The sequence below is a fragment of the Onychomys torridus genome, chromosome 1 (genome assembly GCF_903995425.1).
Source record: "Onychomys torridus chromosome 1, mOncTor1.1, whole genome shotgun sequence".
Lineage (NCBI taxonomy): Eukaryota > Metazoa > Chordata > Mammalia > Rodentia > Cricetidae > Onychomys > Onychomys torridus.
Genome location: NC_050443.1, coordinates 12,009,104 through 12,034,144, shown reverse-complemented (window position 1 = coordinate 12,034,144; position 25,041 = coordinate 12,009,104). Strand labels below are relative to the sequence as shown.

The window sequence follows — 25,041 nt, the reverse complement described above, 5'->3', positions numbered from 1 at the left end:
GCATTATTCAGTTCCCATGAGATTTTAGGATTTCTGTAATTTTTGTTGTTGTTGAAATCTAACTTTAAACCATGGTGGTCTGATAGAATGCAGGAGGTTATTCCAATTGTTTTGTATCTGTTGAGATTTGCTTTGTGGCCAAGTATGTGGTCGATTTCAAGAAAGGTTCCATGGGATGCTGAGAAGAAAGTATATTCTTTTTTTTTGTTAGGATTGAATGTTCTCTAGATATCAATTAAGTCCATTTGAATCATAACATCAGTTAAGTCCTTTATTTCTCTGTTACGTTTCAATTTGGCAGATCTGTCCAGAGGTGAAAGTGGGGAGTTGAAGTCTCCCAGTATTAATGTGTGGGGTTTTATATGTGATTTAAGCTTTAGTAATGTTTCTTTTACATATGTGGGTGCCCTTTTGTTTGGAGCATAAATGTTCAGAATTGAAACTTCATCGTGGTGGATCTTTCCTGTGATGAGTATGTAATGTCCTTCATCATCTCTTTGGATTGATTTAAGTTTGAAGTCTATTTTGCTGGATATTAAGATGGCTACATCAGCTTGCTTCTTAAGACCATTTGATTGGAAAGTCTTTTTCCAGCCTTTTATTCTTAGGAGGTGTCTGTCTTTGAATTTCAGGTGTGTTTCTTGTATGCAGAAGAAAGATGGGTCCTATTTTCATATCCATTCTGTTAGTCTGTGTCTTTTTATAGATGAATTAAGTCCATTGATATTAAGGGATATTAATGACCAGTGATTGTTTGTTCCTGTTATTATTTTTATTTTTTGATGATAGTGTATGTGTACTTATTTGGGGTTTACTGCTGTGGTGTTATCTATTATTGCCTGTGTTTTCGAGGGTGTATCTGCCTTCCTTAGGTTGGAATTTTCCTTCTAGTTCTTTCTGTAGGGCTGGGTTTGTGGATAAGTATTGTTTAAATCTGGCTTTGCCTTGAAAGGTCTTGTTCACTCCATCTATGATGATTGAAAGTTTTGCTAGGTATGTTAGTCTAGGCTGACATCCATAGTCTCTTAGTGTCTGCATTACATCTGTCCAGGTCCTTCTGGCTTTCAAAGTCTCCATTGAGAAATTGGGTGTTATTCTGATGGCTTTGCCTTTATGAGTCACTTGGCCTTTTTCCTTTGCTGCTCTTAATATTCTTTCTTTATTCTGTACATTTAGTTGTTTAATTATTATGTGGCAAGAGGACTTTTTTTAGGGGTCTAGTCTATTTGGTGTTCTGTAGGCTTCTTGTATCTTCATAGGTATTTCCTTCTTTAAGTTGGCAAAGTTTTCTTCTATGATCTTGTTAAATATATTTTCTGTGCCTTTGAGTTGGTATTCCTCTCCTTCCTCTCTCCCTATTATTCGTAGGTTTGGTCTTTTCATGGTGTCCCAAATTTCTTGGACATTTTGGATCATGAATTTTTTGGCTTTAGTGTTTTCTTTGACTGATGAAACTATTTCTTCTACCATATCTTCAACACCAGAGATCCTCTCTTCCATCTCTTGCATTCTGTTTGTTATACTTGCCTCTGAAGTTCCTGTTCATTTACTCAGATTTCCTCTGATTATGTCTTCTTCACTTTTCTATTTCCCTTTCCAGGTCTTGGACTGTTTCCCTCATCTCTTTCATTGTTTTTTAATGATTTTCTTTCAGGGATTTTTTGTTTTCTTCTTTTTTATTTGTCCTTTCCTCTAGTTTTTTTTTTTATAGCGTTCTTCCCATTTTTTGTTTGTCTGTTCCTCCACTTCATTTTTTATTTCTTCTATATAAAGCTCTAGCCTCTTCATGATGTTATTCATAAAGTTATTTTCTTCTGCTTCTTCCATTTTGTGATGTTCAGGTCTAGCTGTTGGCAGAGGGCGAGGTTCTGGTGATGCTGTATTGCTCTTTATTTTGTTGAATGTACTTCTGCCTTGATGTCTGCCCATCTCCTCATGGATTCATTCTTAGTCTTATCAGTGCACTTGGTCCAAACAGAGCTGACAGACTCACAAAGCCTCTCTCTGGTCCAGACGGAAGCTCTCTGGTCCAGATGGGAGTTCTGTGGCAGGATGGAAGCTGGGGGCTGGTTTCTAAGTCTCAAAAAATGGCTGGGTTCTCATGTGGATGGGTGTGGGGGCTCTGGACAAAATGGGAGTTCTGGGGCAGATGGGAGCTGGGGGTTGGTCTCTAAGTCTCAGGAAGTGGCTGGTGTCTTGGGCAGATGGGTGTGGGTGCAGGGTGTGGAGATTGCAGGGTCTTCCTGCAGTTTTGGAAAAAGGGAGCCTTCCCAAGGGGACTGCTGGATGGCCAGAACCTGGGGCCAAGTTGGGCAGGTCTTCACCAGAATGGCTGGTGCCCAGGATAGCTCATTTTCAACTGGACTGTTAGGTACTTTGATGTCTACTTTCTTGAGTTCTTTATATACTCTGGAGATCATCCCTCTGTCAGATGTGGGGTTGGTGGAGATCTTTTCCCATTCTGTAGACTGTCATTTTGTCTTGTTTACCATGTCCTTTGCCCTACAAATGCTTCTCAGTTTCAAGAGGTCCCATTTAGTAATTGTTTTTTTCAGTGACTGTGCTACTCATGTTATATTTAGGAAGTGATTTTCAGTGCCAATTCATTCCAGACTACTTCCCACTTTCTCTTCTATCAAGTTCAGAGTAACTGGATTTATGTTCAAGTCTTTGATCCACTAGGACTTAAGTTTTGTGCACAGTGACAGAAATGGATCTATTGGCAGTCTTCTACATGTTGACAACCAGTTATGCCAGCACTATTTGTTGAAGATATTTCTTTTTTCTGTTGTACAGTTTGGGGTTCTTTGTGGAAAATCATCTATTAGTAGGTGTCCAGATTAATGTCAGGGTCTTTAGTTGTATACCATTGATTTACATGTCATTTTTTATGCCAGTACCAAGCTGTTTTTATTACTGTAGTTCTATAGAGGAGCTTAAAGTCAGGGATTGTGATAACTCCAGAGATTGTTTTATTATACAGGATTCTTTTGGCTATCCTGGGTTTTTTCCATATGAAGTCGAGTATTGTTCTAACCATGTCTGTAAAGAATTGTGTTGGGAATTTGATAAGGATTGCATTGAATCTGTAGATTGCTTTGGGTATGATTGCCACTTTTACTATGTTAATCCTGCCTATCAATGTGCATAGGAGTTCTTTCCATTTTATGACATCTTCTTCAACTTCTTTCTTCAGGGACTTAAAGTTTTTGTCAGACAGGTCCTTTGCTTGCTTAGTTAGATTTACCACAAGGTAATTTATATTATTTGTGGCCATTGTAAAGGGTGATGTTTCTCTAAATTCTTTCTCAGCATGTTTATCATTTGTATATAGGAGGACTACTAATTTTTTTTAGTTAATCTTGTATCCTGCCACATTACTGAAGGTGTCTATCAGCTATAAGTGATCCTTGGTCAAACTTTGGGGTCACTTATGTATACTATCATGTCATCTGCAAATAGTGAACGTTTAACTTCTTCCTTTCCAATTTGTATCCCCTGGATCTCCTTTTGTTGTCTTATTTCTCTAAGCTAGACCTTCAAGTACTATATTGAATAAATATGGGGAGAGCAGATAACCTTGCTTAGTTCCTAATTTTGGTGGAATTGCTTTGAGTTTCTCTCCATTTACTTTGATATTGGCTGTGGGCTTGCTGTAAATTGCCTTTATTATGTTTAGGTATATTCCCTGTGTTCCTGATTTCTCTAAGACCTTTATCATGAAGGGGTGTTGGATTTTGTCAAAGGACTTTTCAGCATCTAGTGAAATGATCATGTGGCTTTTTTCTTTCAGGTTGTTTATATGGTGTATTATATGGACAGATTTTCATATGTTGAACCATCCTTGCATCTCTGGGATGAAGCCAACTTGATCAACATGCGTAATTGTTTTGATGTGTTCTTAGACTCTGTTTGCCAATATTTTATTGAGTATTTTTGTTTCAATGTTCATGATTGAGATTGGTCTGTAATTCTCTTTCTTTGTTGCATCTTTGTTTGGCTTGGGAATCAGAGTAACTATAGCTTCAGAGAAGGAGTTTGGTAACATTCCTTCTGCTTATATTGTGTGGAACAATTTAAAGAGTATTGATATTAACTCTTCTTTGAAGATCTAGTAGAATTCTGCATTGAAACCACCTGGTCCTAAGCCTTTTTTGGTTGGGAGACTTTTAATGACAGTTTCTGATTCCTTAGGGGTAATTGGTCTATTTAAATAGTTCATCTGGTCTTAATTTAACTTAGGTATGTGATACCTATCCAGAAAATTGTTCGTTTCTTTTATATTTTCCAAATTTGTGGAGTACAGGTTTTTGAAGTGTGACTGATGATTCTCTGGATTTCCTCATTGACAGTTGTTATGTCTCTCTTTTCATTTGTAATTTTCCAAATTTGGATGGTCTCTCTCTGCCTTTTGGTAGTCTGGATAAGGGCTTGTCTATCTTGTTGATTTTCTCAAAGAACCAACTCTTTGTTTCATTGATTCTTTAAATTGTACTCCTTGTTTCTACTTTATTGATTTCAGCTAACAATTTGATTATTTCCTGGCCATCTATTCCTGGGCAACTTTGCTTCTTCTTGTTCTAGAGCATTCAGGTGTGCTGGTAAGTCACTAGTGTGAGATTTCTCCAACTTCTTTATGTGGGCATTCAGTGCTATGCATTTTCCTCTTAGCACTGTTTTCATAGTGTCCTGTAAGTTTGGGTATGTGGTATATTCGTTTTCATTAATATCTAGGAAGTCTTTTATTTCTTTTTTTATTTCTTCCTTGACCCATTGATGATTCAGTTGAGCATTATTCAGTTCCCATGAGATTTTAGGATTTCTGCAATTTTTGTTGTTGTTGAAATCTAACTTTAAACCATGGTGGTCTGATAGAATGCAGGAGGTTATTCCAATTATTTTGTATCTGTTGAGGTTTGCTTTGTGACCAAGTATGTGGTCAATTTTAGAGAAGATTCTATGGGGTGCTGAGAAAAACATATCATCTTTTTTGTTAAGGTGCAATGTTCTATAGATGTTGATTAAGTCCATATGAGTCATAACATCAGTTAAGCCCCTTATTTCTCTATTAAGTTTTGATTTGGCAGGTCTTTCTAGTGGTAAGAGTGGGGTGTTGAAGTGTCCCACTATTAATGTGTAGGGTTTTATGAGTTATTTAAGCTTTTGTAATGTTTCTTTTACATATGTGGGTGCCCTTGTATTTGGGGCATAAATGTTCAGAATTGAAACTTCCTCTTGGTGTCTATTTCCTGTGATGAGTATGTAATGTTCTTCTTGGTCATTTATGATTGATTTTAGTTTGAAGTCTATTTTTGGGATATTAGGATAGCTATATCAGCTTGCTTCTTAAGGCCATTTAATTGGTAAGACTTTTTCCAGCCTTTTATTCTGAGGTAGTATCTAACTTTGTAATTGAGGTGTGTTTCTTTTATGAAGCAGAAAGATGGGTCCTGTTTTTGTATTCATTCTGTTAGCCTGTGTCTTTTTGTAGGTGAATTAAGTCCATTGATAATAAGGGATATTAATGACCTATGATTCTTAGTTCCTATTATCTTGTGGTGGTAGTGAGTGTATATTTCTCTTCTTTGGGCTTTGCTGCTATGGAGTTATCTATTGCCTGTATTTTCATAGGTATATCTGACTTCCTTGGGTTGGAATTTTCTTTCTAGTGCTTTTTGTATGGCTGGATTTGTGGATAGGTATTGTTTAAATCTGGTTTTGTCTTTGAATGTCTTGTTCACTCCCTCTATGGTGATTGAAAGTTTTGCTGGGTATATTAGTCGATGCTGTCATGCATGGTCTCTTAGTGTCTGCATTATATCTGTCCAGATCCTTCTGGCTTTCAAAGTCTCCATTGAGAAATTGGGTGTTATTCTGATGGGTTTGCCTTTATAAGTCACTTGGCCTTTGTCTTTTATGGCTCTTAATATTCTTTCTTTATTCTGTAGATTTAGTTGCTTAATTATTATGTGGTAAGGGGACTTATTGGGGGATCTAGTCTGTTTGGTGTTCTATAGGTTTCTTGTATCTTCATAGGTATTTCCTTCTTTATGTTGGAAAAGTTTTCTTCTATGATCTTATTGAATATATTTTCTGTGCTATTGAATTTGCCATCCTACATTTTCTATCCCTATTATTCTTAGGTTTGGCCTTTTCATGGTGTCCCAGATTTCCTGGACATTTTGTGTTATGACTTTCTGTGGCTTTGGTATTTCTTTGACTGATGAATCTATTTCCTTTATTGTATCCTCTACACCAGAGATTCTCTCTTCCATTGCTTGTATTCTGTTGGTTATGCTTGCATCTGTGTTTCCTGTTTGGTTTATTCAGATTTTCTGTTTCCAGCATTCCCTTTGTTTGTGTCTTCTTCATTGTTTCTATTTCCATTTTTAGGTCTTGAAGTGTTTCCCCACACATATTTAATTGCTTTTTCATTGTTTTCTTGCCTTTCTTTAAGGGATTTATTGATTTCTTCCAATTTTTTATTTGTCTTTTCCTCTATTTGATTATTGATTTCTTTCAATGTTTTGTTTGTCTTTTCCTCAATTTCACTTTTCATTTTTTTCTTGAAAGGCCTCTAGCATCTTCATGATGCTGTTCTTAAGGTTGTTCTCCTCTGCTTCTTCTACCTTATGATGTTCAGGTCTTGCTGTTGGAGGAGGGCTAGGTTCTGATGATGCTGTATTGCTCTTTATGTTGTTGTTTGTATTTTTACCTTGACATCTGCCCATCTCCTCCTCTAATAGGCATAAGAGGTGCCTGTGTCTGAGTGAGTTGCTATTGGCCCATTCTGTGCTTGTTGTGTCTGTGTCTCAGGGGGGCCCTTTAGGTGCAATCTTAGTTCTTGGTATAATTGGAGCAGACAGATTCTGTGTCTTAGGGAGCTACTCTTGGGTTAACCCAAGCTTGTTGATTCTGTGACTCACAGAGCTGCTCTAGGTCTTATCAGAGCTCTTGGTCCAGTCAGAGCTGACAGATTCTGTGTTTTAGGAAGTTCTCTTGGACCAATCAGTGGTGGCAGATTCTACTTCTCTGAAAGCCACTCTTGGTCTAATGAGGGCTGGTAGATTCCATCTCAGGAGGGTACTCTTTTAGTAATGAGAGCTCTTGGTCCAATGAGGGCTTCTGGCTTGGTTTTCATGCCTCAGGAATGGTTTGGGGTCTCAGGAGGATGGGTATGGGGGCAGGGCATGTAGATTGCAGGGTTCAGTGGGAAGTCTTGGTGAGGGAGGAGCCCTGCCTGCTGCCTAGCAACTGTGACAGAGTTGGTCATGGGTTCCTAGGGACCAGCTGTGTCCAAGGAATGGGGTCAAAGGACAGGACGCTCTGGGTATGGAGCCTCAACATTCTTTCAGTTAACTCCTTGCCACAGGAACCAGAGAGGTGAATATTTACATTGACCACAATTAGGACAATGAGAAAAAGATGTGATCATTAAAAATAACTGTAATTTTAATGTAAAAATCGCTATGTGACTTTCTCACATCTTCAGAGCCTTCGAAGGACTTCCAGAGTGGATATAATTTAGGCTGCAGCCTAAAGCACCCTCTCTCCCCACCTGCCACAGGCAAGGACTTGAAGGAAGACACATGGCCAGCCTAGAAACACAGTACTTATAGGAGTACTGGGAGAGAATACCCTGCTTATTGCCTCACCTCTCCTAATCTACCTTCTCACAGGAAGTGCACGCCCCAAAGGAACAAACACAATCAGAGAGTTCTTGTCTACTTGCTTGGTGAGGATGAATTTATCATGATGCTTCTTCTCTTTTCTGTCCATGACAGGTGAATATCGACCTTCGTTGCGGATTATTATTGGTATTGTTGCCCAATGTCTGATGGGGCTGATTGCAGTCATATTTGTTCTGTTCTTCCTGTGGCGCAGCCGTCGTGGCAGGTGAAGTGTCTTACACCCTTCCACCTAATCTTCCATTCCCTCCATGCTCGGGAAAGGGAAGAGGCTTCCTTCCCTTTGTGTCTGGACGCCATCGTCTTGTCTTTGCTATGTGTCTGCTGTGTTCCTCATATCACTGCCTTGCTATGCCCTGTACCCCACTGTCTGATGATCATGGCCACTCCTTTCCCTGTGAAGTTTGGAGATAAATTGACTTCATCTTTCACCAGGGAGCCACAAATTGAGGATGAAATTAAACAAGTGGACAATGAGCCAACCAACCTCAATGAGACAACCAACCTCAATGAGACAACCAACCCCAATGAAACCTCAAAAGAAGCCTCAAATGTGAAAACTGAAAAGAAAAAGAAGGCAAAAGTAAATTCTCAACCAAAGTACCATCCCCAGCACCAGTTAGCGAATAGCAAATATGATGGGGTAAAAGGATCAAAGGCTAGCAGGAGGCTGGTTAGATTGGAAAAGGAGGCAGCATCAAGAAAGGCAGTGGCAGCCATGGTCTGAACACACAGCAAGGACACCAAGCAGCTCCCAGGAAACATCAGCTCCCAGGGTTCTTCCCAACTGAGGAACCAAACAATAGTGACAGTGTCTTCCATTTCTTTAGCGCAAGAAGTAAGAGCGTGCTCAGTGAGGACAACTGGACCAGTCAACCCACAGTAAGTAAAGGCACTGACCCTCAGGATTCAAAGGTCCCACCACCTGCCCATCCTTCCACAGCATCCTGGACACCAGCCACTGTCTCCTGTCTGATTTACAGAGCAGTACTTCTCTTTCCAGCCTCTGGCTGGCATTTTCTTTAGGCTGGCAAGTAGCTCCCAAATAAAGACACAGAGATTTATTATTAATCATGAATGCTCAGCCTTAGCTTAGGCTGGTCCATCTAGCTCCTTTACCTTAATTTAAACTGTTTCTATTATTCTATGTTTTGCCTCAGGCCTTTTAAAAAATATTTATTCATTTATTTATTTATTTATTTGTTTGTTTGTTTGTTTATTATCCATACAGTGTTCTGCCTGCATCCCTGTAGGCCAGAAGAGGGTACCAGATCTCATTACAGATGGTTATAAACCATCATGTGGTTGCTGGGAATTGAACTCAGGTTGTCTGGAAGAACATCCAGTGCTCTTACCCTCTGAGCCATCTCTTCAGCCCCATCTCAGGCCTTTTTACCTTTCTTTCATTCTGTATGTACTACTTTCCTGCTTCCTCCCTGTCTGTCTGTCCCCAGACTTCTTTTTTTCTATTTTTTTGACCCTAAATACCTCCTCCTACTTACTCTCCCTGCCTAGATATCCCACATATATATCCTCCCTCACTATTAGCCATTCAGCTTTTTCTTAGAAAAGTCCAGTGCCTTGGGCATTCAAGGTAAACCAGAACACATCTTTATATAGTTATACAAACACAACACATCTTTACATTGTTAAACAAATATTGCACAACACCAGCCCTCAAATCCTGTAGGTCCTCACAGCCTTCCCAGCCACAGGAGACCAAGTCAGTGCTGAAGGGAGACTCAATCCACCAAGGCTTGTGGGGCATGAGGGAACCACATGTCCAAGAGCAGGTTCCTGACCTAATGCCTTCCCTGCTGTGTGGGAATTTGTGGGCATTCATTCTTCCTTAGGAAGACTCTCTACTGTGTGTGTCTGAGTCCCAAGGACCACTGTGCTCCTTCTTGTCATAGGAACATGTCAGTCATAAATATCAATGAGGAAAGAATAATCAAGGCTTTCTGAACTTGGAGAACTCCTGAACTGAATAATCCAGTTCTCTGTTCTTGTTACCTTTCCTCTGTTCCTAATAAGCTAGGTCTGTGAAACAGACTCTGTAGGAGTCTGGACTTGGGCATCACACCCCACTCCATATCTACCACCACTTCCTTCCACCTCCTTGTTACCAATCATAAGTCTTAGATGAACTTCGCACTTCCATGATCTGGTGACTCATCTCTTGCTTCCCCAGGTCACGTGACAACTCTCCTAATGAGGTAAGCACTGCCACTTTCACTGCCTGCTTCCTCTCAGATGTCCCTGGAGAGATGGGGACACTCAGAGCCACAACTGTGTGTCCTTAGTTCCTCGTGCAGAGACGAGGAGCTGCACCGCTCTCACTCTTAGCCTGCTCACCTGCACTCTGCCCACCACAAAAGAGGTTACAGGGGTGGGTGAGCTAGCCCGTGTGTACTTCCCAGCACAGACCAAAGGAGGAAGGGCCACACCCCTTCCCTTGTCTCTCCTCATCTGAACATGCTCTGGCTCTCAAAGGAAAGACTCCATTCCAACCAGGCAGAAGTGCAGGCTCTGGAATCTTGCTCTGACCCCTCCTCTGCCCAGCCCCCTCATCACTTGTAGACTGGCAGAAGGATTCAGACAAGAGACACCCTGTCAGGCTGGAGAGATGGCTCAGAGGTTAAGAGTACAGACTGCTCTTCCAGAGGTCCTGCTTCAATTCCCAGCAACCACGTGGTGGCTCACAGCCATCTGTGATGAGCCCTGGAGGCCTCTTCTGGTCATACATGCTATATAATAAATAAATAAATAAATAAATAAATAAATAAATAAATAAATAAATAAATAAAAAACAAATAAGTAAGTAAATAAACAAATAAATAAATAAATGATAGATAAATAAATAAATGATAAATAGAGAAAGAAAGAAAGAAAAAGAAAGAGAGAGAGAGAGAGAGAGAGAAAGAAAGAAAGAAAGAAAGAAAGAAAGAAAGAAAGAAAGAAAGAAAGAAAGAAAGAAAAGAAAAATAGCCGGGCGGTGGTGGCGCATGCCTGTAATCGCAGTAATCAGGAGACAGAGGCAGGCAGATCTTGGTGAGTTCGAGGCCAGCATGGTCTACAGAGCTAGTCCAGGACAGGCTCCAAAGCTACAGAGAAACCCTGTCTCGAAAAACAAAAAAAAACAAAAACAAAAAAAATTGAAAAAATATAAATAAATTTAAAAAAGAGAGAGAGAAACATCCTGTCATGTAGAAGACTGGCAGGTTTCTTAGAGAATGATGGGAGGCATGCTCAACAGTGAGGGTGGACATTGGCCAAAGGGCCACTGCAGATGAAAGGCCTTCAAGGAGCGAGAGTGGACAATGTCCAGGGACCACATGCTGCATGTTAAAGTTGGCTGGGTGCTGTCTTCTAAAGTCTCTGGCACAGGAGGCCTTCCTGAGATGTTTTCCTGTGCAGGACAAACAGACCATGTGGGTTGACTCTAAAGGAAGGGACTTATTGTGTATCTCTGTTCTCCCCCCACATAGTATCTTATATTCTTCTTAGCAATTGAGATGGTCACTTAGAGAATTTAAAGGCTGGAAATGTTGTCCTATTGCTAGAGTGCTTGGCTGGCTGTCCATGGCCTAGGTTTGATCCACAGAATCACAGTGGAGCACACCTGCAGTCACAGCACGTGGTCCCTAGAGAACTTAGGGACTCCCTGAGCTACATGAGAGTCGGTTCACACCAACACACACACACACACACACACACACACAAACCAGGTTTAGGGCAGATGTTTAGTGTGTGAAGTGCAGTTTACAAATCTGACATCTGAGTTCAGTCCCCAAACCCTGAGGTGAAAGGAGAGACCCCTCCTGCAAGTTGTCCTCTGAGATGCACCCTTGTTCTCTCTGTCTGTCTCTGTCTCTGTATCTCTCTCTGTCTGTCTTGAGACTGACTGTATGATCATACTTTTCAGGTGGATGGAACTTCATGTTATTTCCTGAAAAACAACCAGCAACGCAAATCCCTAACTTCAGTCTTCCCATCTCCATCAGCAACAACAACGGTCTTCTGAAGTAAAAACACAGCGATGGGACATGTCCCATTAGCTGCTGCTCATGTATTCCCAGTGTCCTGCCCCTCACTGGGGGAGGGGGCAGGAGGAGGAGAGTCCCCAAAGGACACAACCCGGTAGCCCCAGCCTTCAGAGTCAGTAGAGAGAAAGTCAGATAATGGATTGGGTAGCCAGTGGCTAGCAGGAAAGGGATTGCTGGTGACAGATTGCACCCTTTAGAAAAAAAACAAGAGCACTTTATGAAGTCCACTGTTGCCAGGGAGCCGGCTAAGTAGTGATCAGAAAACTGGCTGAAGCAGAGAAAAATGGGCTGTGGTAGGGGATGACCTCCACTGGGGAAAGCCCTCTGACAGTTAGGTGACTATGTGTTCAGGTTCCTGGCAGGCGATCTCTGCCATCAGAAGGATGACGATGTAGATTAGCTTGTGTACAGTTCTAGGAGTCCAGTGGCAGCCACTCTGAACCTATTTCCTGACATGGGATTTTTGCTGTACACATGGCAAACCATGAAATCCAGGGTCCTGCAAACAGGAACTGTCTTGATTGGTCACAGCTGCAGTTCCATGGTGAAGAGATACAATCTCCCATGTGTGTCAATTTGGGATTCCATTTACCTCTCATCTGTGACTTGTTCTCTAGTCCCACAAAGCTAAGTGGCCAAGCTTTCAGCAAGGGCATCAAGCACTCCTCAACATTTGCCCACTCTGTTCTCAGGTCTTCCTCACACACACTACTGTCTCCTTAGCTCCCCAAAACTAGCTCCTCCTACTGGGTAATGTGCAGTGTCCTATCACATACTCCAGATTCCTCTCTTGCTCACACTTCCTGCACTTGTCACCATTTAGCTCTGTGGGGCCTCTGTTCTAATTGCGTCTGTCTCCCTGTACACCTCTGCCCCACTACAGTGACAGGAGAGTAGTGACGGAAAAGGGTGCATCAGGAAAGAAACTAGTTGACCAGGAAGACTAGAAGCCTGTCCCCACCTGACTTCATACAGCTGGAGAGGTGGTTCGGTGGATCTAAGCACTTGCATGCTATTCCAGAGGACTCTGATCCCCATCAACCACACAGCTAAAAACCTTTTGTATTTGTAGTGTCAGGGGATGTGATTCCATCTTCTCTCCCCAGGGGGTACCAGACATATATATAATGTACAGACATACATGCCAGCAAACCACCAACCACCAGCAGCATCACCCACATACACAGGCATAGAGGGACAGGCAGGGAGTGTACACAAACACAGAGCAGTGACTGCTAAGTAAACTCCTATAGAGGGACTTGTGGATCCTAGCTTCTACCTAGGAGCTCAGTGAGATCAAAGGAAAATCCAAATGAGACCACTTTGCATTCATAGTTACCTCTGTGCTGACACATATGGACCCCCTGTCTTGGATCAAGACCATGGCTGTCCTTCCTCCATGTCTTTACTCTGCCCTTTGGGGCCCACACACTTGTACTCTGGGTACTTTCTTCTGGTATATCCATGCTTGAGATCCATTGTTAGAAATAAAGCAGTGGCCACCCACATTTCTATATTCCCCATGGACTCGTGCCCTGGTGAGGTGTGGGCTCATTTATCTGAGCTGAGCTCACCACACAGAAAGAAACCAAGTGACTTTGCTGCCATCTTGGCTGGTGACTTCATCAAGAGAGAGGTGACCACGTGACTTGGCCATTATCTCGGTTGTGACGTAATTGAAATATTGGCCAGTATTGAGAGCCTCAGAGGATCACCGCACTCCTGGGACTTCTGTGCCACAGGCAGTCAGGTACACAGCCCAGTCCTCCTCTTCCAACTTTTCCATTTTAACTTCATCTTCTGTGTTCCTATGGGGTCATGGAATTGGGAGACTCAGAAGAGACTCCAACGTGGGCTCTGCTACCACATGATAAAAATCAATACTCGTCATTTTATTGTGGCAATGGGGGCAGTTCAAGACAGGGGCTTTCTGGGTCACAATTCTGGCTGTCCTGGAACTTGCTCCATAGACAAGTCTGGCCACAAACTCATTCAGATCTGCCTGGCTCTGGCTCCCCAGTGCTGGAATTAAAGTTGTGTGCCACCCCCACCCACTTTATGTGTGTCTTAAGGAGGGTATACCCAAAGGCCATGGTGCAGTTTTTGGACTGGCACATTGTTTTACAGGATATATTTACAGCTTTCTTTAGGAGACTTGCAATTTCCCAGTCATGTGCCTCCAACAATACCAACAGGAGCTAACACTTTCAAACTGACAGTCTTTTAATGGAGAGAACAATGAGAGAACCCTCTGTCTAATATAAAAACATAAGATGGTCAATAAACATCACCAATATAGAAAAATTGGACACTTATAAACATATACAAAATAACATATAAGACTTATTACTCATAAATTTTGAAGAGGATGGAGAGTCAGAGGTTCTTTTTTCTAATACCAGGAACTTCTGGTAGATTTAAGCATAGGATTGCAGGAGGAGAAAATGACTTTTCTACTGTGGGGCTAGAAGTTCCTCTTTTCTAGTTAAAACAAGGGGAATAAATGTCTTCTACGATCTAAAACTGTAATAACAGCTAACATGTCAGTATGTGTGCCTTCTTTTCTGGGTTTTGTATAAAGAGAGAACTCCCTCACATTAAGGTCATTTTTGATAATGTGCTAAGACGCTTACTACAATGTGAACAAATTTTTTCTGTCGGGTTAGAAAAGGGATGTAAAAGTCCAGGCAAAGCTTGTTGCTTTATACCTGAATCAGAAAAAGCTTGGTGATTCAAAGGATGTGTGAGCTAGTCTTAATTTGTTATAGTAATCTATTCATGTAGTGTGAACTTGACTTTCTTTTAATAAGGAGGTGTTACCCAGCAGCTCTCTTCTGAGTCAGTCAGCTCCCATACTCAGGACTCCTACTGTGCCTGTTTGGAAAAGATCAACAGCTGGGCATGTGGAGAGCTGGTTCTTTGAGAGGGTAAACAAGATTGACAGGCCCTGGGCCCAACTAACCAAAGGGAAGAAAGGGAGGACCCAAAGTGACAGAACCACAAATGAATAATGAAATGCCACAGCTGACACCAAAGAAATTCAGAATATTGTAAGGGAATACTTTAAAAATCTATACCTCATTAAATTGGAAAATCTAAAAGAAATGGATGAATTTCTAGATTCACCCAAACTACCAAATTTAAACCAAGAAGAGATCAATCAGTCTAACCCAACTCAAAACAACAGGATAAGACTCTCTGTTGGGGTCTGGCAGTGAGTTGTGGAGCACACTTGCAGAAGTTTAGGGGCTGTGTACTGGCTAATAGTACATCAATTTGACACAAGCTAGAGATATGAGAGAGAAGGGAACCTCAATTGTGAAAATACCTCCATAAGATCCAGCTGTAAGGCATTTCTCAATTAGTGATCAATGGGGAAGGGTCCAGGCCATGATGGGTGGTGCCATCCTTGGGCTAGGTTCCTGGGTTCTATAGAGAGCAGGCAGATGTCAGGAAAAAGTAGAAGAAAAGCCACCCCCTACACCCACCAAACCACCAAGCCTGTCAGAACTGGACCAATCAAACCTCAGGTGATCAAAACCGAAGAAACAAAATCTTAAAAGCTTTGGTTTATTTTGGGGCATTGGGGATGGGTGGGCAGAGAAAATGAAGTCAAATGATGCCAGCAGCCACGGGGGTAAAATGGTCTGTGACATTATCCTTGAAGATGCCCAAGGGGCATGGAGCATTGTACACTGATAGAGCTGCTACTCCAGTTAAAAGGAGGCTTTACAGGCTTGCACCTACTGTGTAACGTGTGCTTGGTTGACATGCATCTTCAGTCTGTTTATATAAAAGTGTGTCCACACATGTGTAAGTGCATAAAGTTTAGACCTACGGAGCTTTGTGATTCAATGAAACACCAGAAATAGAAGGAAAATGACAACACCATGGCTCAGCTGGGCACTGGGTGGTCCCATTGATAGATCAGCTGTGGTTCTTTTGCTCCCTTGTGTTCTTTGGATGTGTCTGTGGCATTTCTAGGCTTGAAAGTAAAATGATGCTAACTGGTGCTGGATAGAGGAGCCTTATTTTTTATTACGGCAGCTTGTTATTTTTGTAACATGGTGATTTGGTTGAACACAATAAAGTACAGTAGTGACTGATCTCCCCTTCTTCCTGGATGAGTGAGCAGATGATTAAATACTGATGTCAGCATTCTTGAGTGTATTCAAGTGAGCAACATTTGGCTTCTGCTTCTGTTTAAAATGATGCTGTGTTTTGATTGTGGTCCGAAGCTTTGAAGCACTCCTTGGCATCTCCTTCCTTGGAGGTCTCACCATTTAAGCATAACAGATTTGATAAAGTATTGGCAAGGTGAGGTCTTGCCTGTCTCCACTAGGTCATCTTCATATGAATCCAGTGGTTATAAGGTTTTGTTTTAGGGGTATTCTTTTCATTTTTTTTTAATAATGGTTTTTAACTGATGTTCATGAGAGAATGAATCCTTAGAACTGTGCCACTAGGTGAAAGGAAATCCTATCTAAGGTGTGTTTGTTTACAGAGCTGCTGGAAAAGTAGAATCAAGTCTCAAATAATGCCTTTTCAATTGTATCTTCTAGTATTATAGGTGTAGGACAGTACTGCATCATACCTCTGTGAATGTAAAATAGCTTGTACCTGCTTTATGATACATAGTAGTGACTGTGCTTTATCAGAGCTGTTTTTAATGATGTTGCTCAGAATGTTTTCTTTCCAGATGATGATTGAGAAACTAAATTTAAAAAAAAAATTGGTGCCAGGTACCACAAGAGTAACAGGACTGTGCTGTTTTCTGGGGTTTTGTTTTTTACTTTCTTTTTCTTTCTTTTTTTTTTTTTAATGGAGTTTGCTGGATGTCTCTACAATTTTGTTCAAGTGACTGCAGAACCTGGAAAAGCTGTTGCTGCTATTGATGCATAACATACTGCTATTATTGGTCTTTTTATATATATATAATTTGGATTTTTGGAAACTAGCTGTGCTGTCAACTTTGGAAAAAAGTATCCCAGTTTACCATGTTGAGTTGGCATTGTACAGAAATTTAACAGCCATATTGGTCTAGAAATGTTGAACTTAATTTTTTTCCCATTTGTACAGGGGTAACGCACTGTATTAAATATGTAAGGTCTTATCTATGTGGGTTTGATTACAAAAACTAATAAAGTATTCTCTAAATAATGAAAAAAAAAAGAAAGCAGGCAGAAAAAGCCATGAGCCCCAAGCCTGTAAGCAGCACCACTCCATGGCCTCTGCATCAGCTCCTGCATCCAGGATCCTGCCCTGCTTGAGTTCCTGTCCTGACTTCCTTCAATAATGGACTAAGATGTAGAGTACAAAGCAAATAAACCCTTTCCTCTCCAACTTGCTTTTTGGTCATGGTGTTTTGTCGAAGCAGTAGAAACACTAAGACAGGTGGTGATCCTGTTATTTCCCAGACAAAGAGTTTAAACAAAAAAGCACTATCCACAAAACATGCAGGAGCAATCCATGCCCTCCTTACACAATTCTACCAGGCAACTGAGTGCTCAGGAACAATGTCAAAACCTTCCAGGACAAATGAGGAAGTGAAAACTTGTTCCTGTGTACCTTCAGAGAGGTGAAAACTCCTAAATGAAATACTGCCAAAATCAGTTTCAGAATTATAAACATGACTAAGTTTCAGGAATGTGGGTGAGTTTAACATTAGAAAATCAACTACTACCTTTTAGAAAATTAACATATTAACCAGAAAACCATGATCATTTGAAAAGTAGGAAAATGGCCTTTGATTCATGCCCACCTGTGATTTAGGTACCAAATAAACAGATTATAAAAGAAGGGGACCCTTTGGAATGATACAGACATCTACTAAATGTGAAACTAAACACTCTGACAAGACAGTTTTGGACTAATCCCTCAGTCAGTCCAATATGGAGTCACTCACACTATTATCCTAATTTTCTTAGTAGTGTCCCTTTGTCACTTGTGGACTGGTGTTTGCTAGTTAGAGAAGCCAGGATTCACTCAGTCATAGGTGTTGGTCATGGGTATCAGACGGGTTTGAACAAAACCTTAAGTTGGAGATACCTCACTCATGTTTTTCCACCTGTAATTTCTTCCAGAGTACATTGCAGCCCCACAATGTCTGAACCTGTCCTGATTTTAAGGACAGTCTCATTCTAGAAACAGGAATAGAAGCCAGTGTGTGTCTTTCACACAATTATTATTTTGCCTTTTGACAAAATATCAAGTATCAGGGTTAATGGGGACCCATGAGAAAACTGACTGACAGCAACACACCCACCTCCTACAGACATTCTCCCTGGCCAGCCCATGGGAACATCACAAAAGCAGAGAGCAAACACCTGACACCTAGAGCATGCAATCTGGGGCTACAGCCACCACCTGGTTGGTGAGCAAAATCCTCATTTGTAGTAGAGCTTTAAAGGAGACATGTGCCTAAGGACCAGGCTCATGACTCACCTCAGACCACAGGAAGGCGCGTGCTCTGGGCCTTTCCAGGTATGATGCCCATGACTTTAAGGTAAATTGAGGTTTGTGACATACAGTAGATACCATGGATGCACAAAAGTCAGAGGGGCCAATCATAGGGTATACTTCGAATGTCAGATTGGAAGAGTGAGGTTGTGTTCAGCCCCCTTGGCCACCGTGACCAAGCTCCATGGTCATGCTCAGTTAAATGTTGTATGGGGGGACATGCTCCACATTTGGTAGGTGGAGGTGTAAGGACAACAACAAGGAATTCAGGAGAAAGTAAATAAAAGTGTGTCAAACACTCATCCAAAGATCACTGTTTACTATTACCTTTTTCTTTCCTAGCTTTTTAAAAAACTTTTGTGACTGTGAGCCTCACATATCCCAGGCTAGCTTCAAACTCACTACATAACCAAAGATGACTTTGAGCTTCTCATGCTTCTGTGTTTATCTTCATGGAACAAATTCCTGGGATCAAATCCAGAGCCTTTTGCACACTTAATAAGCTCTGCCTACAGAGATTTACCCTAGCCTTCAAATTTTTACATTTAAATAAATATTTGTTGAATGGTTCTTAATTTCTCATACCTGAGACTGTACGTGTGTCCAGGTGCACAAACACATATGCACATGCATGCATGCACACCTCTGCTTCTCCTAGGACGACATAAAAGCTTTGACCAGCACCAGGAGCAGACACTTGTTAACAGGATGGTGTTGTGATGGCCAGTTCAGAGTTCTGTGAGAGCTGAGAGGGGCCTGGGATTAGCAGAGGAGATGGGCCTGCAGTGACAAAGCAGGAGTGGAGTCCTGACTCCCTGGAGAAGGTAACTGTTCTCAACACATTGCCTCAACAGGGCACAACTGAGGGTCCCTGGATAGAGATAGGCCGGTGGTAGCACAACTGTCTTCCTTATTACAGTGTACAATATGAGGTTTGTGTCACGGGTGGGGAGAATGAGATTGATAGAGACATGCCAAGAGAACCTGCAAACTCAAAACCTTCCAAACACAAAATTTCCAAACTCTCAGAAGCTAAGAGCACTTGATGTTCTTCTGGAAGACCTGAGTTCAGTTCCCAGCACACACATCAGGAGGTTCACAGCTGCATGCAGCTTCATATCCATGGGCAATGATGCCCTCTTCTGGCTTCAGTAGAAACCCTACACACATGTGGCATAGTCTCATACAGAGAAAGAGAGAGAGATACAGAGACAGAGACAGAGACAATGACACAGACTGAGAGACAGGGAGAATAAAAGCTAATCTAAAATAAGAGGGGACAAAACCTCACATTTCCCATTATAATTCAGGTTCTCACAACACAAGCCACCACCTTCTCACTGAGCAAGTTCCAGCATTCCCTGGGCTGACCTGCAGCCACATCAGTCTGACATTGGGTCCTGTCACAGTGCTGGTACCTCTTGGGGGATGACTGATAATCAGGACTGTCTTAGGATTTCTATTGCTGTGACGAGACACCATGACAACAGAAACTCTTGTAAAGGAAAACATTTAATCGGAGTGCTTATGGTTTAGAGACTCAGTCCATTATCATGGTAGAAAATGGTAGCCTTCAGGCAGACACGGTGCTGGAGAAAGAGCTGAGATTCCACAATTTTGATCCAGAGACAATAGGAATTAATCTGAGACACTGGGTATGGCTTGAGCATAGGAGACCTTAAAGCCTGCTTCTAAGTGACACACTTTCTCCAAAAAGGCCAAATCTACTCCAACAAAACCACACCTCCTAATAGTGCCACTCCCTGATATCTTGTGGGGGCCAATCACATTCAAACCACCACATCCCACTTCCTGGCCCCCATAAGCTTGTAACAAAATCATAATGTAAAATATATTTAGTCCAACTTCAAAAGTCTCCATAGTCTATCACAGATCAACAATGTTTAAAAGTGCAAAGTTCCTTATGAGATTCATGCAATCTCTTAACTATAATCTCCTATAAAATAACAATTAAAAAACACATATTTCCAGCATATAATGACACAAGATATACCTTACTCTTCCAAAGCATAGGGAAGGGAGCATAACGAGGAAATACTGGACCAAAGTAAGACTGAAAGTCATCTGGGCAAACTCCAAACTCTGCATCTCCAGGTCTTACTTCAAACTGATCTTCAGATCTACAGCTTTTTTCAGCTATGTTGAACACAACACACTTCTCTCTCTTTGGCTGGTTCCACTCCCTGTTACAGCTCCTCTCAGCAGGTATCTCAAGGCTCTGGCATCTCTGACATCTTGGGGTCTCCAAAGCAATCCAGGCTTCTTTTTCACAGCTTCACACAATGGCCTCTCTGATCCTCCATTTAGGGACATCCCTGAAACATGACTGTCCTAGTGGTTTTCCTTAGTCTAGGAGGCAAATTCCATAGTCCATTTCTTCCATCCTTAATCCAGAACCAGGTGGCCAAAGCTGCCATGTTCTGTTGCTCACTGGTGCTGTACTGTTACCCCCTTGTTTAATTACATCTCCACCAATTTTCAGTTTTTGTTGGTTTCCTTCACTGCCTAAGCTGGCTGTCCTGAAATTTGCTTTCTAGAACAAATTGGCTTCAAACTAAGAGATCCCCCTGCCTATGCCTTCCCAGTACTGGGATTAAGGGCATGTACCTCCACATCCTGATTTAAGCTTTTCTTTATTTTTTTTTACCTGTTGGAAACTTAGCTTGGTAGGATCTTGCCCCGAGACCACCACTCCCTGTATTCCATTTCTTAATCTGTTTATCTCTTTGAATACAAGAATTAGTTCCATTCAGCTTCCTGGTGCTCTTTCTCCTCAAATTGTACATTTTGTATTTTTTCCTCACTCAGCTTCCTCTTATAAATGTGTATAAGAGTGGCCAGTCATAAAAACACAACAGAGTCTATACTAGGCTGTTTTGAGATTTCCTGTGCCAATGGAATTAATCCAAAACACTTCATTTTAGCCTCATGCAGACTTGTGGGACAAGGACAAACAGCAGTTATATTCTTCACCAAAATATCACAAGAACAATCTGTAGGCCACATATTAATATTCTTCTCCTCTGAAATCTCTTGACCAGTCCCCCACAGTTCAAATAAATCAACACCAATGTCTTCCATGTTCCTAGTAGTCTGGCCCATTAAGCAGTACTTAAAGCATTCTACAGCTTTCATAATCCAAACTCCCATACCCAACATTACTCCAAATAAAAACATGGTCCAGCCTATCACAATACTCCAGTCCCTGGTACCAACTTCTGTCTCAGTGTTTCTGTCGCTGTTAATAGACACTGTGACCACAGCTACTCTTACAAAGGAAAACATTTCATTGAGGTGGTGGCTTACAGTTTCAGACCTTTAGTCTATTATCATCATGGAGGGGCGAATGATGGTATGCAGACAGACATGGTACTAGAGAAGGTGCTGCTACATCTTGATCCACAGGCAACAGGAAGTGGTCTGAGACACTGGGCATGGCTTGACCATAGGATACCTCAAATTACACCCCCACTGTGACATACTTCCTTCAACAAGGCCACACCTACTACAACAAAGCCATACCTCCTAATAGTGCCCTCCCAATAGCTTATAGGGACCAATTATATTCAAACAACCACAAGGACTCAGGACCTAAGAGCTTGTCTCACATTGGCCTCCAGCCAGACAGTCACCTTGCTAGGGACAGGGGCAAGAGGAAAGTCATTGTGAAGACCTGTAGGTTCTAGAAAAGGTAGTTGGCAACAAGAGCACACAATGTGATGGGGACAAGTGACTTATGAGGAAGCCTCAATTGTTGGGGGATATTGTGCCTGGAAGCTCAGAATAAAGTCAGGGAGTTCTACCCAGAAGCACTCAGCAGGAAGGACTCCTTAAAGTTGTAGCACAAGGCTGTATTCTCAGAGGAGCCACTCTGCCAATAGACTCACTCTACAGTACCCAGCAGCCTGTGCATCACCTCCTGGTGACCATCAGCCAGGGACCAAGATGTCAGGAACCAGACATGAACCATGGAAAAGTACTAGCTAAGCCAGAGAACAAGTCATAAGCTCACTGCCCTTCCCCAGAGCAGTAACACCTGTTTACTAACCGGAGGCTCCCAAAGATAAGAACATTCCACAGTCAGGTGCCATGGCAACCGAATGTAAAGAGCATTCCATGGTCAGGTAGCCCAGCAACAGAATAAATGGGCCCTGACCTTTGACCTTAGCCGACATCCTGCAGTTGCACGACCTGCACGTCTCCCATGTCTTGCACCCCTTCCACGTCTCTTCCCCCTTCCCTCCTTCCTGCCCCTTTCCCCTGTGATATATAAGCGTTGCTGAGGAAAATAAAATTTGAAGGTTGATCAGAATCCTGTCTTGCTGTTGTCTCTTGTGTCACCTGTTCCTTTCATTCACTCCCACAGGTGTGTCGCCCCCATTGAAACCCCACTGGCCAGGGCAACCATCAGCCGGGTGCTCCACCACTAGGACCTACAGCTGCTCCTCAGCTCCACCTGCCAAAACTCTCCTGCATTCTCTACTGTCTGACTCTGGGAAGATCCCACTCCTTGGCACTCAAAGGGGTGGTGGGAGACCCAGCTTTTCATAGACAACTGAGAATAGGGTGTGCTGAGGGGAAGTGAGCATAACTACACCCCACTTCTAGGGTGACCCTGAATCCCAGAAGCCATCTGCTCCCTCAGGACCAGAGAGCATCTGTCCCTTTGTGGCTTTCAAACACTTCTGATCTTCCAGGTGAGGGCCCTACTTCAAGTCATTGGGAAGACCTTGCTCCCACTGTTTAAGATACTGTCTAGAATGTTCCACAGAATCTCCTTCAAGACCCATGTACATATATCTGAAGAGACTGAGCCCTTGGGGACACAGTTTCACAATTACAGACAGAAGAACTGTGTTCTGCGTGTCCAGCCATTGTGCCTAGACCATTGCCCCTCTAAGTGATCTGGGTCCTGTCTTGGTTCCCCATCACCAGGTCATGCCATCACACTTTCCACTTGAGGCCCTTGTGGGCCAGGGACTGTAACAGGAATTTCAATTTCAGGCCTGTCTGAGAACTGAGATTGGGGCTGTAAAAGCAGCCACACTTGTCTCAGGGGTGACAGGGTCACATGATCTCAAAAAGGAGCATGTCTGCCTTCTAGAGCAGTGCTTCTCCACCTTCCTAATGCTGCAACCCTTTAATATAGTTCCTCATGCTGTGGCAACCCCCCAACCATAAAATTATTTTAATAACTATCATTTTGCTACTGTTGTGATTCATAATGTAAGTTATCTGACATGCAGGATATCTGATATGCCACCCCTGTCAGTGGGTAGTTCATAACCCCTCTCAAAGGGGTTATGGAGTTTGATTCACCAAATCACAAAGGTAAAGGCTGGAGAGGCACCTGGGGAGTGGAATAGTCTCCAGAATGCCCCTTGCTGCTTCTGTGATTCCTCCAGTTGCTGCTGCTGTGTTCCTGCTGTATGCGACATGGTGTGAATACTGTGTGAAAGGACCCCACTGTATCTAGTACAGTGTGTTGTTGGATTTTCTTTTACTCTACCCCACATAGGAACGTCATAATTTTGTTGTTTGTTTTCGCTCTTCTGGGGACTGGCCGCCACCCAGCTCCCAAATAAATCACACAGAGTGGCTTATTCTTAATTATAAATGCTCAGCTTTGGCTTGGATTGCTGCTAGCAAACTCTTCTTGACTTGAAGTTATCCCTTCCACCTTGTGCCTCTGGACTTTTCCTGTTCTTACTTCTGTAATCTTGCTTTCACTCTCACTCCATGGGTGGCTCTGTGGAGGGGTGGCCTGTTTTCCAACAGGCAGAATCCATGGGTCTATAATGCATGAGACTTCCTTGTTTTCCTAGCATCCTCTAGCATCCTCTGCCCCTTTTTCTCCTCACCTGCCCTTTTTTCCCCTTCCATGTATCCTCTCTCCTGCCAGCCCCACCTATCCTCTCTCCCGCCTTGCTATTGGCTGTTCAGCTCTTTATTAGACCATCAGGTGATTTAGTAACACAACTCCACAGAGTTAAACAAATGTAACATAAACAAAAGTAACACCTTAAAATAATATTCTCCAACAATAGTGTGATGGTTTCTTGGAAAAATCCCACTTTTCACTGGACATTTTACTTTTAGATCATAAAGAAGATGATTTTTATAAGAGCAAGGATGCTTAGTTAGATCGATGATTTGACTGAATGTTCTGAGCCAGCCTAAAAGATACAGGTGACTAAGACAGGTAGTGAAGATGATTAGGGAAATAGTTTGTGTTCTTCTGCTAATTGTTCCAATAAGAGACACAAAAGAAAAAATAGGCTAGAAGTCACCTTCCCCTTGGTTTTTGTGGGATTTGCAGAGGATGGAACCTGAAAACAAGGAAGTCTCATGCATTATAGATGCATGGATTCTGTCTGCTGGAAAACAGTCTGATGATTAAAGAAGGCAATTATGTCCCTACACCCAGAGTTAGGCCTGAGTTCCTGGGTCATGTAGCTTACAGAATTAATCACAAGCCCTAGGCTGCAGCTTGAAAAAGCAAAGTTGTGAAAATAAATTAAATGTCCCTATTGTATGTAAACGAAGATAGACAGTTAGCTGAACACAGGAATGAAGTTTGTAGGTATCTGCTACACGCAAGCAGCTTCCTGCCAATACAAAAGGAATAGGCTGAAATATACATGGCTTCCTTAAAACTTTGTTAACCAATTGTAAAACAGTCATTGCTTTGGGGTAAAGATGTTACGGAAGAAAAATTAACATAACAAAATGTTTAACTGCTTGTGGGCTTTAAGAAAAACATGTAACTTGTGAACATACTGTGATTTCTCTGTGTGTAGAGATTTTCATTTGATTTTGGAAAATAT

The 25,041-nt window shown here is 42.0% G+C and overlaps 2 pseudogenes; both read left to right on the top strand.

The window, feature by feature from the left end:
• LOC118588861 overlaps positions 1–7,900 on the top strand; it is a 41,926-nt pseudogene extending 34,026 nt beyond the window's left edge.
• Positions 7,901–8,067: 167 nt separating this feature from the next.
• The window catches only part of LOC118588799, a 52,648-nt pseudogene continuing 35,674 nt past the window's right edge, over positions 8,068–25,041 (top strand).